Genomic DNA, 18,941 nt, shown 5'->3' with positions numbered 1-18,941 from the left:
GGGCTGCGAAGACCCCGGAGCCAGCACCACTCACCCCTTTCTCCGGTGCTCACTTCTCTCTGGGGCTGACTTCAGGAAGCAGCAGAGGACACTTCCGTTTGCTAGTTTTCGCAATATGGGTCACCAAACGACGCACAAGAGCATTTCCGCATTGTCACACGCCCCAGCTTGCTGGTGTTCCAGTGCCTCATCTGTGAAAACAGCCGAACCACCTGGAACGCTGCCCGAGGCACAGGTCACAGTGGCCCGCTTTGGCCTGCAGTGGGCAGCTTAGAGTTTACCAGCTGCTCCAGTGCCCCTGAGCTCTGGGCTAGAGGCCGCAACCCTCCCACCTCCGCCTTGGTGGGTGTTTCTTAGCAAACCTGCAAATACTCACGCTTGGATTGTCAGAGGGGCATCCAGCAGGCTGAGTTGTGGGACCTGCCCCAGCCCACACAGGCGGCAGCCCCACAGGCTAAGATCAAGGACCCAACAACCTGCACAGGCTTCTGCCTCAGGGTGTTTTGGGGTGGGAACTGTGAAAATAACCATAGATACTTGGAAAACTGAGAGGCCCAGCTGAAAACAGGTTATTTCAAGGTGTTCCCAGGAGTGAAGCCAGCCTCCCTCCCTGCGAAGACCTGCCCCATGGGAGCTGCTCCAGCCAGGTCCATCCTCCCCTCGCACCCACGGGGAGGGCTCCATGAGTGATCTTTAGGAAGAAAGAAAATGCATAGACACAGGGGTCCTATAAGGCTTAGACCATGAATTTTCACCAATTTGCATGATGGTTTCTTCATCCAACCCTACAGCCCTTTTTAAAGAAAAAACACAAAGCCATTTCTGAAGACCTTGGTTTCCTCATTGTCTGTCTCTCTCTCTCTCTCTCTCTCTCTCTCTCTCTCTCTCTCTCTCTCTCTCTCTCTCTCACACACACACACACACACACACACACACACACACATCACCGTAGAGCCCCCCTTGGGGGACAGTGCTTCACCACAGGGAACACGTGAGTGTGACAAAGGAAATCCACAAAGGGGCCAGTTGCAAGCTGATTTCTCCAGCTTTCACTGACCTTTCCTGGTGTGTCCCCTGAGTGCATGGGCCTGTTTCTCCACAAGTGAGGCCCACAGCAGCTGGAGAAGGGACTTACTTCCCTCCTTGGTAGTATTGGTACTTCCCTCCTTCCAAATATTTACCAGATGTTTGCGGGCATACGGTGAGATACACTACCCACTTTCACGTCCAAATATTCTTCCTTTCAACCCAAGATTTGAAGGATTCTACAACCAAGGCACTGATGAGCCTTCACTCACATCCATGACAAGACGCAGTGACAGCCACCTTGTGTTGGGCCCTAAGGGTGCCATGGACCCAAACCAGATCATCGCCCCATCGGTGTGTCCCCCCCCAGGAGTCTACAGACAAAGGTGAGGACAAGTTCATCTGGCCCTGCCAGCTGTCACCCATCACTGAGGACTCAGAGACGTCTCATTTAGCAGGTGACAGAGGACCGGTGGCTGGTATCTCAGAGGCCCCTGAGTTCACATCATGGCTCACTGGCTGTCAACGTTGACATCACTGAGACTCTTGGAGCTCCAGTTCTCACTCCATAAAATGGAGAGAAGATGGATGCACAGTTGGAGTTTCTGTGAGGGATGATGGCCTGGCCTGTGGCAGGTGGACCTTCCAGATGCTTCCAGCTCAGGAGGGGAAGGAAGGACAACGTCTGCCACTATCCCCCAGCACAGCCCTTCCCACACTGACATGATTGAGCCAGGAGACTGGCAGCAGGACCCCATCAGGGCCTGGAGACGCAGGCCCAGGTCCCTGCTGTGCAGAAATGGCTTAAGAAGTCAGAGATTAACTCCGGCAGTATGGCTGCAGGCTGTGTTACCATCTGAAAGGTGAGGGGTTTTGGCAGGTGATGAACAAAAGGTGGAGTAGGGTGGGGAACATGGCTAGAAAGCAGAACTGAAGTCAAGAGTCCTTTCATCCTAAGACGGGAGGGGTCTCTCTACCAGGGATGTGACACCATCCAAGAAGAAACATGCTTGTGGCAGCCAGATCCCAAGATGGCCCAGTGATGGTCACCTCCCAATGATCCTGTACTTATGTAGCTATGTTCACTGTGAATAGGGCTGACTCAATACTGTAGCCAATGGGACACTGCAGAAATGACAGGGGTGAGTGTCCTCACTGCAGAAATAGGACACTGCAGAAATGGCCAGGTCATATAGCACATTGTGGCTTCTGCCCTTCTCTCCTGGGTCACCGGCTCTGGAAGCCAGCTGCCGTGTCATGAGGACGCTCAAGCAGCACAGAGGAGAGCCCCATGTGGGGAGCAGCTGAGACCCTGAGCCCACAGCAGTGAGTCACATGGAAGTGGACCCGCAGCCCCGGTCGGGCCATCAAATGAGACCCAGCTGATGTCTGACCACAGCCTCAAGAGACACCCCGAGCCATAGCCACCCGGCACCCAAATTCCTGACCCACCAAAACTAACAGAGTTAATAAATGTCTACTGTCCTTTCAAGCCACTAAGTTTTGGGTAATTAGGTATGTGGTGATAAATACCGTGCTTCCTGAAAATAAGACCTCACCAGACAGTCAGCTCCAATGCATCTTTTGGAGCAAAAATTAATATCAGACCAGGTCTTATTTTACTATAATATAAGATCAGTCTTTAATATAATATAATATAATATAATATAATATAATATAATATAATATAATATAATATAATACAATACAATACAATACAATACAATACAATACAATACAATATAATATAATATAATATAATACAATACAATACAATACAATACAATACAATACAATATAATATAATATAATATAATATAATACAATATAATATAATATAATATAATATAATATAATATAGTATAATACCAGGTCTTATATTAATTTTTACTCCAAAAGACACATTAAAGCTGATTGTCTGGCCAGGTCTTATTTTCAGGGAAACAGGGTAGGTGATATAATATGGTCATCAGTAAAAAGAGCAAGGGGTGACTTAGGGTTGGGGAGCATCAGCCCACAGTGGAGAGGTATCCACAGAGAATTAATGGTATATATTCTATTTCTCTGTCCAACTGGTTCATCAATAACTCAATGGTCTAAGCTGTGCCCTGAACCCTTAATAGTTCCTGGGGACAATTGTGAAGACCCATTTGTGCTGTTCACTCTCAATAGCCCCAAATAGCTTTACAGGTTAGAAGCTCTTCATGGGAACACCGTGTACCCCTTCCTGCAATCCCCCTGCCTGCTGTTCCTCCCCCAGGCAGCACAGGAGGCAGTCCTGATGAGGAGGGGTCTTCCTGGGGATAGCTGGCGTTGCTCTGGGGGCAGCCCGTCAGCAGAAAGCAGAGGAACCCTGAAAGCCAGGCATCCAAAGGGACCTGTGTAGAACCAAAGGCTGGAAGAGCAGGTGAGCAGAGACTTTTCTACCTGGGGGATTGTCCATTCATTTCACTTAGGAGTGACCCAAAGGGAGAGGGCCCCAGGCTAGGCAAGAAAAAGCAGTCTAGGGCAAGGCTGAATAGGGCAGAGCCCACATCCTGAGGGGAGGCTCCTGCCCAACTCAGCCTCACAGAAGAGGGTGTGGGGCCCTCTCTCACTTAGGGACAGGCCAGCGAAGAACCAGGAAGATCTGCACAAAAGGTGGTGGAAAGAGTGACAAACGAAGCCACATGGGTGGTAAAGTTCAGGGTGTATAGATGAATAAGTTCCAGATGAATTAAAGACCAAGCATGAAAAGCAAGAAAACCTGAAAACTTTTAGAACAAAATACATGGAAATGTCTTTATGACAAAATACATGGAAATGTCTTCAGGTAATGGAATTTTTAAAGCATAAACCACAAAGGAAACAACTGATACATTTGACATAAAAATTTAGAATGTATACACAGCAAAATCCAATTTGAAACAAAGCAGCAAGGCCACCAGTGGCCTGGGAGTTCTTTCAGTGGCCCAGGCTGTACCTGGAATACAGAGGTGGTGCCGGATTTACAAATTCTCAGGGTCATGAAGCAGCACAGCATTTAAAGAGCTCTGTGTGGCTTATCTTGGACAGACTATGAAGAGAAGTAAAAACACTCAGGCTGAAAGAGTCCAGGGGCCAGGTTTTTAGGGCCCCTGGGTACACATTATCCAGTGTGTGTGTCTTTAGATGGTTTTGGTTTTTTAAGTTGAAATGCTGCACAAGGCATACAAATTCCAAAGGTTCAAGCAGTGCATGGTATGAAGTGAGCCTCCCCACTGCCCCCGCCCATCCCTGCCCTCCTGTACCCTCTTGGGAGTCCTGAGTCGGCCCCCTTCTGTCAGGCCGCCTGGAGGCTTTGTGCAGCAGAGATAAGAATGCCCAAGTCACTGCTGATCCTGGCCAATGTCTGCCACCCCTGGCGGGTACATCGCTGAGCTTGCAGTCAGGGAGGTACTTAAAAACAAAACTTTCCCACAGAAACACCATTTGGCTGGGGTGGCCAGATTTAGCAAATAAAAACACAGGGTACCCTGTTAAATTCAAATTTTTGATAAATGACGAATAATTTTTTTTTAGTAAAAGTATATCCCGTGCAATATTTGGGACATTCTCATGTTAAAAAATTGTTCGTTGCTCATCCGAAATTCTAATCTAACTGCGCACCCTGCATTTTATCTATGAGTCCTACTTTCATGCCAATAACCCAGGATTTGCCAGCCCACACGAGCCTAATAGCCAGTTTGTGGCCGCCACACCCAGGCAGGTGCAACCCCCATCCCCAGTGGAGCATGTTACGTGACCCGTTGCTTGGACACCAGTGCCCTTCCAGCCTCACCTTGCCCTACCCCTGACCAGTTTTCAGCTACTGCAAGCCACTCTAATAGCTTTGGGCTCCTCTCGGGCTGCGCACTGTAACTTCTCTGCACTACTGACTAAAATAGAGTGCTGGGCATGCTGGCTGCCTCAGCTGCACAGCCTGGGTTCCGGGAATGTCTTTCTAGTCCTTTTAGCACGCTTATGAGTCCGGCATGTGAGAGAGGTTTTAACCTCAAATGGCATCACCATTTTGATATCCTTCTGGGGAATGCTGCTGCACTTTCACAGGCATGACTCACGGGATCCCTCGCACCCCAGCTTCATGGACAGAGGCAGTGAGGCGAGGGCAGGTGTGTGTTGACAAGCCACCTTGCAAAAACATCAGAGCAATGGGTGTTATAACCCACAGTGACAATTTCAATAGCCTTTGCCAAAAGTGAGTATTTTTATAGTATAAAATATTAAACAGAATAAAATAGCACCTCTTGATTGCTTTTTATCTGCATTTGTTTGAGTGTGAGGAGTGTGAAATAATAGTAGCAGCCCCACTTCTTTCTGAGGAGTGGAGTGATCTCATCATATCACCCCCGGCCTCCTCTGACCCTGGGTGGGACATGTGACCCAGCCTTAGACAACAGATGACATGGTCCTCCTAGCCCCTTGAAAACACCCACAAAATCTTCCAGCTCCCTCTTCCTAGTCCACAGGACAAATGCATAGGAGAGGGGTCAGAAGCCACCAAATGGAAGGGACTTGGTTCCAGACCATCCACGGGCTGAGCTGGACCCACATGCCCAGAACCCTTTCTCCCTAACGGCCCAACTTCGGGTTGGTCACAGGGGAAGCTCACACGAGATCTTGGAGATGAAAGAGAAGCAGTGCCTTTCTCTCTGAAGGTCACTGTGATGAAATGAGAGACATCTGCACAGGTTCCAGCTTGTCCCATTCCTCTCTGACCGGTGCCCAACTCTGCATTACTCCAAAACAGCCACTGGCAACGCAGGCACAGGCCCACAGCCTTCCGTGAGTGCCCCCACCAGTCCCCCCACAGTCCATCTGCTGGGAGGCAGGCATGCTGGTCCCTTCCTTCCCAGGCTCCCACGTGGCAGGCAGTCGTGTCCCTACAAAAACTCCTTTCTGGGTACACTCCCGCACTCTCCCGCTGCCGCACTGGGCCATGACAGCTTTCACACGCGTGTTGCAGCAGCCAGCCACCCCGACTGTCACACCCACCTTCTCTCCCAGGGCTGCTGCCAATTCACCCTCTGTGGGGGGAGATGTCCTCCTGCGTCCAGACCTGCGGTGCGTCTTCTCAGTGAAACCATGTCACTCATGGTGATTTGGGAGCCTTTGAATGGAAGGTTTCAGGAGGAATACAGCTGATATTTACAGTCCTTCCTCCTATCTGTGGGGGGATATGTTCCAAGGCCCCCAGTGGATGCTTGAAACCTTCGATAGTACCAAACGCGACATGTGCTATATTTTCCCCACACACACGTACCTATGATAAAGTTTAATTTACGCATTAGGTACAGTAAGAGGTTAACAATAACTAATAACACAATGGGACATTGTAACATATAATAAAAGTTCTGTGAGCGTGGTCACTCACTTCAGGGGCTCCCTTGCTGGAGCCTGCGTAGAGGCTCCGTGCTTTCTGGTGCGGCACGTTATCGTCAGTCGGAACACGTGTTCTGCTCATGTCTTCCACCCCCAAATTTAGTGCCTTTTCTATCCCAACTAAGCACTTATCACGCACCGTGGCCATAACTTTTGCAGTTTGAGGTACGATAGCAAAACGAACACAAATTTCTTTTTTCCTTCTTCACAATTTCACAGCTAGAAGGTTTGTTCTTACTGTGGATCTTAGCAACCTCTGCATAGGATTTTTTTCTTTCCTTATTGAGAACTTTTACCTTTTCACTTAAAGGAAGCACTTTACAGCTTTTCTTTGGCATATATGAACTGCCAGCATCACTCCTCTTGCACTTTGGGGCCATTATTAAGTAAAATAAAGGTGTCTTGAACACAAGCACTATGACACTTTGACAGTCCATCTGATAACAAGATGGCTACTCAGTGACTAAGGGGCAGGGAGCATCTGCAGCATGGAGACACTGGACAAAGGGAAGATTCACGTCCAGGCGGGAAACAGCAGGATGTAGATTTCATTGTGTTACTCAGAATGGCACATAATTTAACACTCATGAATTTTTTATTTCTGGAATTTTTCATTAAAATATTTGGACAGTGGTTGACCACAGGTAACTGAAACTGTGGTAAATGAAACTATGGATAAAGGGGAACCAAACACACACTTGAGCCAGACTGGATTTGTGGGGTACCTTGGGACTCACTGGACCACCCCAAATGCTGCTCAGAATCAGATCACCTACTGGGATCCACCCTCCTGTCATAGAGGGGTGTCCATGGCTGTCGATGTCCAATGGCCTCAGAACATGCAGAATCAGGAGTGTGGTTGGGCCTCACTGAGGTTCTACTGTACACACACAGGCCAGAAGGCAGCAAAAGCATTTAGTTCCAGGTGAAAGTCAGCTCTCACCTGCAAGGCATTGAGCTTGGAGGTTGTAAATGAGCCTCCTACAAGAACCCGAAGATGTTCAGGATACCTCCCTGTGGGGACCATTCAGATTTTACTCAGAGCCACCGCTGATGCCCAAGCCCCTGCTGGAAAAAGACTGAGGGCCTAACCCACCCGAGTACATTCTGGGCAGGTGCTCAGAGTCTCATCAAGCCCTCCAGCCTTTGGTGGGGTCGGGAAACCAAGGCTCCGGGAGATGGTGTCCCTAGTCCTTGGTAAGTGGCAGCCTGGAGCAGTCCAGTCCTCCTGCCCATGCTGACGTGAGCTGACCCAGCTCCCACTCTCCTCCAGCAGGCAGCCAGCACCCTCCCCAGGACACTCTTGGGAACCATCACCACGGACGTTCTGGGCCACAGACTTAGGCCATTGCTGCTTCAGTGCCAGGGAGTTCAGGTGACATGTGGAATATGTACCTTTCCAGATCTTCCAAGTGCTACCCAGCTCCACCAGTCTCCACCGAGACCCTCAGCACTGCTGCCAAGTCTGCATGTGCCCCTACACCCCCCCACCGCCCCTGCCCTGGCCTTTTCTGTGTCTATGGGAGTTGGGGCAGAACCACATGGTCAACACTACTTCAGAATCCCTGATGGGGCATTCCTGCGCCAATGCAATGACCCAGAGCAGGTGGCGGCAAATGCTTCCCAAAGGGCCAGGCAGCCCCACTGCACAGAGGTGGGGACCAAGAAGTTGGCCTACAAAATGGTCCTGACCAAAGGGAAAAGCTACCTCACTCCAACCATGCTAGCAATGTTTGTCACAACAGTGAAAACTCTCTCACTGTTGCTGTAAACAGAGAGATGAAAAAATGGTAAAACCAACATTTATTCAAAGTACACAATGATTTAAAATATTAGAAACATTGAGAATTAGGGTGTTTTGTTTCTTTGTGAAAAAAAAATGTATGAAGAGAACGTAATTCTCTCTCCTGTTTTTTAATAGCGTTAGTTCTGGGCACACACAATGTTAAAATTCACTGTTTACTAAATACAGTGTGGCTCCCATGCCAGGTGCGAGAGAACTCTGACTGCAGTCTGTAGTTTGCAGTATTCTACCAATGCCAGTTTCTTAACAGATGGAGCCAATTGTGTAAACATTAGGGTTAGCTGGGTACAAAGTATACAGGAACTCTTTGTATTATTTTTGCGATTTCCTTTACATCTAAAATCATTCCAAAGTAAAAGGTTTTTAAGTTCAGTATTGAATATTTTAATGAGATGGGACAGTTCTATTGGGGTAGTTAGTAGGTTAGCTTTCTCCCCCAATTTTGTCTCTTACAGCATTTCACATTCTGAATAACTCCTGGTTCACATGTCAGTCAATGAGGTGGCATGAGGGACAAAATTATGATTTAAAAAAAAAACCTACCAGATATAAAGCGACTTGTCTGATATTTATATGTATGGAGTTAGACAAGTTGATTTGACCCAACCCACATTTGGTTTTATTGCAAAATGGCTTGGTTTTTAACTTTTTTAAGATTCAGATGGCTGACATCCCCAACTCATCACATGAGTCACCTTCTATCATTCAGTCTGAGTAAGAAATGGGGGTTAGGGGAGTGATTGGGCTGTAGAATGATCCAGAAACTGATAACTCTAGGTAGAGGACAGAAACAGATAACTCACAGAAAAAGGCAAGCCATAGACTGAGAGAAAACCTTTACAAAACACATGTTCAATGAAGTACTAGTTTATAAAATACGTAAAAAAAAAATGAAAAACAAAAAAAAATGCTTAAAACTCAACAGTAAAACAAAACGATCAAAATTGGAAAAATGAGCAAAAGACACCAAGAGATTTTTCACTAGGGAGGACACATAGACAGCACAGAGCACGTGAACGGAAGTTCATCATATTAGCCATTAGGGAAACTCCAGGTAAAGCCAGGATGAGCTATCACCACATAACTATCAGAATGGCTAAAATAAAAAATAGTGACACCACCAAATGCCAGTGAGAATGTGTTGAAACTGGGTCACTCAAACGCTACCGTGGGAATAAATGCAAAACGGGACAGCAGCTCTGGGAAACTGTTCAGCAGATTCTGTTACGAGGAAACGTGCAACCAGCCTACAATGCAGTGGTTGCACTCAGGACATTTGTCCCCGAGAAATGAAGGCTTGTGTTCACACAGAAACCTGAACATGATTGTTCAGAGCAGCTTTATTCTTAATAGCTTCAAACTGCAAACAACCCGGATGTTCCTCACGGGCCATTCTTCACACAGATGCTGCTCAGCAGCAACAGGAGGAACGGACGCCCGACGTAGCGAGAAGCCTTCAGAGGGGATCTGAGTGGGAAGGTCCCACACTGTGTGACTCCACTTCAGAACACTCTTGAAATGACAGAAGCATGGAAACGGAGAGCAGGGCAGTGGGTGTCAGGGGAGGAGGGATTTAGGGGTAGCTATTAAAGGGCATCAGGAAGGACCCTGGGTGACAGAGTGGTTCTGGAGATGGGCTGTGTCGGTGCGACATCCTGGCTGTGGCCTGGCGCTCTGCAGATCTACCAGATGTCACCATCGGGGAGGCTGGGTACAGGGCACTTGAGATCTCTGCACTATTTCTTACACCTGCAGTTATTTCGAAATCAGAAGTTTAACTTTTTAAAACAGGACTAATGGAGTCCCTTGGCTCTTAGGAGAAAAAAATGAGTTATCAAGCGAAACACAGCGATTCCTGGAATCCTTAGCATTAGCAGAGATGGAGATGGCTGAACCCAAGGCCCTCTGAGCCCTGCCCCCCCCGCCCCCGTACCTCTACATTCCCTGCCTCACACAGGCCAGGCCCTCAGGTCTGTGCCCTCTGCCCGACCCACCCCCACCCAGTTCAAGGGCGCCCACGGGCCACTCCTGCCCTGCAGGCATCCAGCCCCATTACGTCCTCCTACAGACATTTAGGCCTGGTGTCAGTCATTCTCCAGCCACACTGTGAGTCCCCACAAATGGAAAGCGAATGTGGTGCCACCCCAAAGCCACCCTCTGTTTCCCCATTTCCGGAAGAGGAAGCTGGTTCAGAAGGTGAGGTAACTGCCAAGACCACACTGCTCGGAGCCCAGCAGAGGGCGCAGCCAGGACAACCGACCACTAGGAACGGTGAGCTGCAGGGGGGGTGAGTGACAGTCCTGGAAGTAAGAGCCACACTACTGACAAGGAAACCAAGGGTCAGAGATGCCAGATGCCTTCATTCAGTCAGTCAGTCAACAACCTTTTGCTGAGCAGCCACAGAGCAGGCTCTGAGAGCCGCTCCCGAAGAGGGAGGCAGCACTAGGGGCTGCCAGCTCCTTTGGGGCAAATCATCCCTGCGTCCACTCACTTGTAAGGGTCAAGGCTAGTCACAGGAGCCACATGGGCACTGGGGGCTCCCTTCAGACCCTAAGGAAGGGACAAATTCCAGCACTGTCCTACTCCTCTCCACAAGGCAGGTGAGAGCCACAGAAGTGCCACACTAGCTTGGGTGGGAGCCTGGGGTGGAGAATCCAACGGGCTCTAGATAGGGGTCACCTGTGTTGACTTTCAGGCTCCAAGACAACTCCTATCAAACATTCCATTTAACAGTGGACAAGACCCAGGAAAGGAAAAGGGAAGTCTGCAGCGGTGCACAAACCATTGACCTCGCTGGCTCTGGGTGGTGAGTGTCTAGGAATTTTCATTTTCCTCTCCATGATTCTTGGTCATGTATAAATTTCTACAAACATTTATTGTTTTTATAATCAGGGGAAAAGTCAACCTATTTGAAAATAAGAGAATAAAAGCTTTTCTGTTGCTCATTTGAGATTCCAGTCCTCTAGCAATTGTAGTCAGAGCCAGCTGTCTCTATGTTTGTTTATGTATTATGTATTAATAATTTCTACTTAGCTGGCCTAAATATCTCTGAGGAAATAATGTGGTCAAGATACCAAAAGAGACGGGACATTAAGTGTAATTTTGCTTTCTGAAAACATACTTTTGCAAAAAGTTTCCTCGTCCTCGTTAATTTAAACTGAAACTGCATTATATTCAGAGACAGAAAACATTTTCTAAATGTGGACACTGCCATGAACTTCACCATCTGCACCATTTGTCAGGCAGCTAAAAGGTCGGACAAGGCCAGGACCTGGAGCCTGACAGGCTACAGCCACCAGGTGACCTGGGACAGCCCTTCACCCCAACCCCAGACTCCAGGGTGCTCCCCGGGAAATGGCAGGTCAGGTGCCAAGGTGTGAGCAGTGAGGGGCTGATTAATCATCACTCACTTTTCTCCCTTCTTCTTAAAAAAGAATCACTTAAAAAATATTTGACACTTTAGTCATCTCAACCAAAAGGAGAGTTTGGCTTTGCACTGCAAAAGCAATTGCACGTCAAACCCTCCAAAGTGTCATTTGAGAGCTTTCCAGACAGGACAGGATAATTACAGAGGCCCTGGCATGGGCTGGGAAGACATTTGAGGGGCAAAGGAGGGGGAGGGGAGAGGGGGGGAGGGAGGAGGGAGGAGGAGGGATGGAGGGAGGAAACTGAGTGTCCAGGGTACGCACACCCAACGTTACCAGTGCTGAGGAGGACGAGCATGGGGTTCCAGCTCGATTTACAACATTTTGGTATTAAAGTGCTGGGCATACACAACCTTCGCCTAACAGAAGACACATAGATGGGCTGCCCGCAGTGCTTAGAAGCCAAGGGACATTCTCACAAGGCAGCAGCTGTCTCAGGAAACTGTTCCCCCCTCCCCCAACCCCGGTCAATTAGTTCTTAACCAGTAGACTGTTTTGCAGACAAAATTTTTAGAACTTTGCTTAAGACAAAGGATCATGGGGAAAACCAGAGGACCAGATGCCCCCTTGGCCACTGAAGATCTTAGACTCTGAAATGGCATGTGTGCCAGGCCCCACATGTGGGGTCAAGGGAAGGCAGGACACTGTCTGCAGCAGCACCTGGCGTTAGCAAGGCGGCCCCCTCCTCAGTTTCCTGCACACCCCTGAACAGGATGTACACACAAGGACACAGACTAGGCCCCCCGCACAGCAGGGGTCATGAGCAGTCATCCAGGACAAGAAGGCAACAGCCGCACTCCCCTGCAACGTGCGGCATGCTACAGCTTGGAGAAGCAACGCAGGCCGCTGAGAAGTCGAAGCCTGCTGAGCAGGATGCCCCAGGCCTCCATCTCAGAAAGCCGTGGTGTCATCCAGTTGTCAACCACAACAGAAGCCATGTGGGATCCTTGGGGCAGGGATGTGTCAAGGCCTGAGAACACAGGACTGGACAGAAATAACCCCACTTCTGCAGGAGATGGCAGTTCATATTAGCATGTCACCATTTGAGTGAGACATGCGTTCAACAAAAAGTTCTAGCTTCATCTAGCTTTGTCCAGGCGGAGTATTCTGAGATGTGAACTTGTGCATCTGGAGAAGGACTAGCCAGGAATGACTAGAAATTAACTAGTGGAAAACAGTAAGGCCTTCGTCGTTTACCCATTCAAGGAACCAGCACTAGAAACTTTCTATTTTAAAAGCTCCAGCTGGATCTCCAGAAAGCCAGATGGAATTCTGCCTAAACTCACTTGACATGGTGTGGGGACAGGGCCAGGAGTGCAGTTTCCAGGCTCTTGCCCTCATGTGGAAACGTGCTGGCTCAGGTAGTAAATGGCCATCAACTGTGATTGGGTGGCCATCAGCTGTAACCAGTGAGCCATTGGCCACAACATAACGGCCGTGGCTACACTAGCAAAAAACGGGGGCTAGCAAGAAGATGGTGGCTGAGCTAGCAAGCTGCAGAGTGTGGATTGCGGATTGCAGAGAGGCAGATTGCAGTTAGCAAGTGAGGTTGGCTGGCAGAGAAGTGGACAGCAGGTTGCTCATAGTGTGGCTCCTGCTTCCTGTGTCTCCAACCCAGCCACCAGCAAGACTATAGTGGTGTGACTCCCCTATCTATGGCTCCGTGGGTGTTCCTTTTCGGCCTCACCATATCCTGAGTTCTTATGTGGGGAGAGGAACCAGAGACCCCACATGTCACCCTGCATGACACATGGCACAGCGAGCAGGGTATGATGCCGGCCAAAGCTCTCCGAAGGCGGTGGAGCAGTTTGTGCGTATAAATACTCAGCCTCAGGAAGACCAGGAGAAGCGGCTGCCAGAGAGCTGGATCCCCACGGAGGGGTGGGAAGACATGGATGGTTCCCCAACCAGCATAGGCCGGAGAAAGCGAAGGTCGTTGAGGCCATGTGGGAATGCTGGAAGGTTGTCGTGCGGGGTCTCAGCTCCCGCTCCCCACACAAGAATGCAGGACGTGGTGAGGCCAAAAAGGAACACCCACGGAGACATAAGTAGGGGAGTCATACCCTATATTCTTGCCGGCGGCATCCGCCTCTCTGCAATCTGCTCTTGCTAGCCCCCATTTTTGCTAGCTTAGCCACGGCGGTTATATTAGTGGCCAGTGGCGCACTGGTTACAGCTGACAGCCGACTAGCCACAGCTGATGGCCACCCAATCACAGTTGATGGCCATTTACTACCTGAGCCAGCACCTTTCTATGTGAGGCCGAGAGCCTGGAAACTGCTTCTGGGGCTCTGTCCCCACAGAAGTGCTTGCTGAGGCCCTCACCCCCAGGTTGGGGAGGACTTGGAGCCCTCGCCTTGCGGAGAGGGCACACATTGTGAGCCTAACGGACAGCCCTGGTGAATGACTTAGAACTATGGGGAATGGGCTCCATCCCTAATTTAGTGGACCACTTGATTGTTTGCTTGGGAACGTACCACCATGTAGTGGAACTGGTGGATGTTTGCTTTTGTGTCTCAACCGGCTGCCGTCGAGAATATATGAGAAACCCTGGCTGTGCCCGGAGAGACTGGCAGAAACATGAGAGGCCCTAGCTGTGTCCAGGAAGTCGGGCTGCATCCAGAGGGCTGATACCATCTCAGGAGTGGTGGCAGGAGGACTGGGCAACCAGACCCCTTGGTTGCATACCAGGTGGGTGCTGGCTTGCAAGGGATGGGTTGCTGCAAACACGGATGTCTTGGAGAAGGTAGACACCCCCAAAGTCTTCAGGACTGAGGCAGAACCAGTGTCCATGAGCTTGGGAAACGTGGCCCTGTGGCCCGGGCCGATGTTTAAATCAGATGGGCCACCCACACCACAGAGCATACCCCTCAGCTCTTTTCACCGATGGCAAGTCCCACTGGATAGCTGGGGAAACTGAGGCATTGGCCCACGGTCACATGGTAGAAGTGGGGTGGGGCCACCTTCCTATGGCAGGTGGAGGTGTCCTGCTCTGAGCTCCACAGATATGTGTGAACCTGTCTGTTCTGCACTCCAGAGCACGGCCAGGTCCCGTGGTGCTGGCTGAGCTCACCCAGTAGCCCACAGAGGGCCTAAGGGCGAGCTGTCATGACCCCTGTGGTAGAGATGAGGAAACTGAGGCCCCAGCCCAGGTCTGCCCAACAGGGTCTCTTTGTCCCCAGGACAAAACCCAGCCCCACTTTTCCATCAGCCTGTCACTGATTGGGTGAGTGAGGTGAGGGCCCTGACCCGTGGGGCCCTGGACCACAGGACCCTCGGTGTCCAAAGCTGTCTGGCCTTCAGCCAACCCACCCACTGGTCCAACAACACAGAGGCCTGAATGGAAAGGCCACCCATGCCAGAACAGATTTAACGTTCCTGTGACAACCTCTCTGGGGCTGAGGCGTGCTGTTGTTTCAATAGCTTACAAAATTGCCACTGTATGTGAGCGTGTACACAGACACAACCACATTTACTCGCCATTTCAAGCTGCCTCTGGCAATGATGCTGTGTTCTCTGGTCACCCTAAAAACCCACACATACAGATCTGTGTCAGAAACATACCATCAAAGACAACCTGGTGCCCCCAAGAACCTGGGAATTTGCACCTTACAGCCTCTCTAAAGAAAAAATCCCCTCGCCCACCTTCATCATTGGAAGGCCTGGTTTTCCTCACACTTTCACACCATGTGACAGTACCACTTCTCACCTGGTTTTATTTATTTTCTTACTAGTCATGACACTTAGGGGAAATGTTCAACAGCAGTAGTAATGCCAAAGGGGGAAGAAATAAGAAAGAGAAAGAAAAGAAGACAATCCTGGAAACTTAAATGCATACTAAGAGAGAGAACTCAATCTGAGAAGGCTACACACTGCGTGATTCTAAATACATGACATTCTTGAAAAAGGCACAACTGTGGTTGCCCATGGTTAAGGAGTAGGAGTGAATAGATGGAGCAGAGAGGATTTTTAGGGCCATGAGAACAGTCTGTAAGACACTGTAATGGCCATAACACGTTTGTCCAAACCCATAAAATGTACGTCAAGAGCGAACCTTAGTGTAAACTATGGACTTGGAGGGCACTGACGAGTTAGTACAGGTTCATGAATTATAATAAATGGGCCTCAATGTGGAAGATGATGATAATGGGATGTTGTGGGGTAGGGGTAGGTGGGAAATCTCTGTACTTCTCCTCAATTTTGCTGTGAATCTAAAACTGCTCTAAAAAAAAGGCAATCCTGATATCTGAAATGGGGTCCCTGTTTAAAAAGACATGGGGAAACTTTCAGGATGGTGGATTAGGTAAATGCTGTGTCTAATGAATCTCAGAATCACACAAAAATTACAAATAAAATATGGAACAACCAACCTGAAGAATCATCTGACACTAGCTATTCAGAACCCCTGTCATTAAGGACATAAAGAAGAGGCCACATTCAAACTGGTAGGAGGGGTGGAAACGTGAAATGGGCTGACCCCAAACCCACAGAGAGAGACTGAACACTTGAAGGGGGAGAGAGATTGAACACCTCACTGGCAGAGGTCCCCCTGAAGAGGGAGGAGCCCCCCAGTCTCACACCAGGCTCCCCAGCCCAGGGGTCCTGTGCCGGGAAAAGCAGTTCCCACGGCATCTGACAGTGAAAATCAGCGAGTACTGTCAGCCCTTCCCAGTGGGGCAGCAGGTGGCTGGGAATGCAGACGCCCTCGTGTAGAGCTGACACATGGACTTGCTCACTGGTGGGCACTCGCCTGGTCTCTGGTGGAAGGGCTGGCAGCTCAGGAAGCCCAGGGATGTGCGGAGAAGGACTGAACTGAGTGCCTTTGTTGCGGGAACTGCAGGGATGGGAACTATTGTTTCCCTGTGTGGAGCCTGCACACGTGTGGCTTACAGGGGAGCACCATCTTTTCTGGGGTAAGCCTTCCTCCAAAGGGCCAAGTCTGGGACCGCATTGGTCTGGTAGAATCCGTGCGTGCGCACTGCCTTGGTGAGACCCTGGGTACCCCGCCTTCTGCACAGCTGGTGCTAGGGCACCTGGGAAACTCCTGACTGCTGGGTTGCCGGCCCTGCCCGACTGGCTGCAGATTAAAGTAGGTGGAGGGCCTGTGGCAGCCCAGGAAACATTTGCTGGAGGACAAGAAGTCAAGATCTGCACCACAGTGTAGATGTGTGGTGGGGGGCCTGAGATAGACCCTGCCTGGCCGTAGTGTTCTCAGGGATTTTTAGCGGGATGGGCACAGCCCCAGTCCAGGAGCCGTGACTGCACTGAATTTGTAGAAACTACCAAACACACACCTTAGCTCCCAGGAACCCTGCCCCGCCCACCTAAAGCTTCATTGCCAGAGGCACTCTGGATGCCTGGGAGGCTGGCCCTGCCCCCACAGACAAAGAGGAGGTTTTTTATAGTAGTGGACATTCTGCCACGGCTCAGGGAGGTTTTGGTGGTGGACAGTAACCCAAAAACTACACCACAGCCTCTCAGGGGCAGCTCTTGGCAATTTGCAAACTTCAGGCAGTGCCTGGCAGTGGTATTCTCTGGGCACTGTGCAAAGTGGTCACAGGCTGGGCACTGGCATAAGAACTGAATCTGCATTAACGTTGTAAAACCCACTGTTCTTGTCTTATGACTCCCTTGAACTCCACCCCACCCAGCTGGTGCTGCATCGCCAAAGGCACTCTCAACACCAGGACAACCAGCCTAGCACACACACCTGAGGAGCCTCTTTCAATGGCTGGGCCTTATGGGGAGCTGGTTGGTGGCAACAGGCATAGGGGGCTCTGGGCCTTTTGCTAAGCTGCCCCAGGCCCATTATTGGTGGCAGCCAGTCTCAGTTCACAGCAAGGCCAGCCCATGTACCTCCTCCAGCACAGGCAACAGCCAACCACATATAGCTTGGAGGCTCCTGCCAGGTAGCCACAGGCCAGTAATAGGCAAGGCTGAAATTGCCCTGCATGGGAGCCCCACACAAGAGTCACCAGAAACAGCACACCCAGAGGCCAGCTTCAGACCACACCAGAGCACTACCTGGTTAGCCCCAGAAGTGGCATCAGCAAAGGGGGGTCTCAACAGGCACAACAGGCTGCAGGGGCGAAGCCTCTTCTGAGGGGTCAGCCACTACACAGCAGCTCATACACTGTGGGTGTAGCCAATCCTCACAGTTAGTCAGCCTGGGAGTCAATCCCGTCCCCTGCTGCACCAAAAGCAATCAAGGCTCAGCTACAACAGGAGAACACACACAACACACTCAAGAGACACTCCTGGAACACATGCACAGGAGATTAGGGAGACTGCAATTTGATTACACAGGGCACATGTTATATAAGGCCACCCAGCAAACACTGAGAGACAAAGAAGCTCTATCTAACACATAGAAGCAAACACAGAGGCAGCCAGAATGAGGAAACAAAAAAACATGTTCCAGGGGCAGGCCCAATGGTTCAGGTGGTTGGAGCTCCATGCTCCTAACTCCGAAGGCTGCCGGTTCAATTCCCACATGGGCCAGTGGGCTCTCAACCACAAGGTTACCCGTTCAACTCCTCGAGTCCCTCAAGATATGGTGGGTTGCGCCCCCTGCAACTAGCAATGGCAACTGGACCTGGAGCTGAGCTGCACCCTCCACAACTAAGATTGAAAGGACAACAAGTTGACTTGGAAAAAAGTCCTGGAAGTACAGACTGTTCCCCAATAAAGTCCTGTTCCCCTTCCCCAATAAAAAAACAAAACAAAACAAAACATGTTCCAAACAAAAGAACAGGAGAAACATCCAGAAATAGAACTAAATAAAATGGAGGCAACCAACCTACCACAGGAAGAGTTTAAAAACACTAAGTATAAGAATTCTTAAGGAACTCAGTGAGATTTTCAATGAAGCATAAAGAAGGATATAAATATCATTAAAAAAAAAGAATCAGTCAGAAATAAAAAGTACAATAACTGAAATGAAGAATACACTAGAAGGAATCACCAGCCAATTAGATGAAGCAGAGGATCGAACCAGGGATTTAGAAGACAAGGTAGCAGAACACACCCAACTGGAACAACAGCAACAAAAAAGAATAAAAAATAATGAGGATAGTTTAATGGACCTATGAGGCAACATAAAGTATAACAACATTTGCATCATGGGAGTAATGGAAGGAGAAGAGAGGAAGCAAAGAATCGGGAACCTATGTGAAGAAACAATAACCAAAAACTTCCCTAACCTGGTGAAGGAAATAGACATACAAGCCCAGGAAGCACAGGGTCCCAAATAAGATGATCCTAAACAGACCCACAGCAAGACACAT

At 49.6% G+C, this 18,941-nt stretch overlaps 1 protein-coding gene across 6 annotated transcripts in view; it reads right to left on the bottom strand.

Moving 5' to 3' along the window:
* The window catches only part of FGD3 (FYVE, RhoGEF and PH domain containing 3), a 38,863-nt gene extending 38,796 nt beyond the window's left edge, over window positions 1–67 (bottom strand). For 5 of the 6 annotated variants that reach the window (XM_081065158.1, XM_081065162.1, XM_081065164.1 and 2 more), the window contains exon 1: window positions 35–67. The gene's annotated coding sequence lies outside the window, so the exon portion shown is untranslated. The remainder of the gene's footprint in view (window positions 1–34) is intronic. The other variant, XM_081065160.1, reaches the window with a different exon arrangement.
* Between the last annotated feature and the right edge of the window lie 18,874 nt (window positions 68–18,941).

Source organism: Rhinolophus hipposideros (assembly GCF_964194185.1).
Source record: "Rhinolophus hipposideros genome assembly, chromosome: 11".
Taxonomy (NCBI): domain Eukaryota; kingdom Metazoa; phylum Chordata; class Mammalia; order Chiroptera; family Rhinolophidae; genus Rhinolophus; species Rhinolophus hipposideros.
The sequence above is the reverse complement of the archived record's forward strand: the minus strand, read 5'-3'. Positions and strand labels throughout refer to the sequence as shown.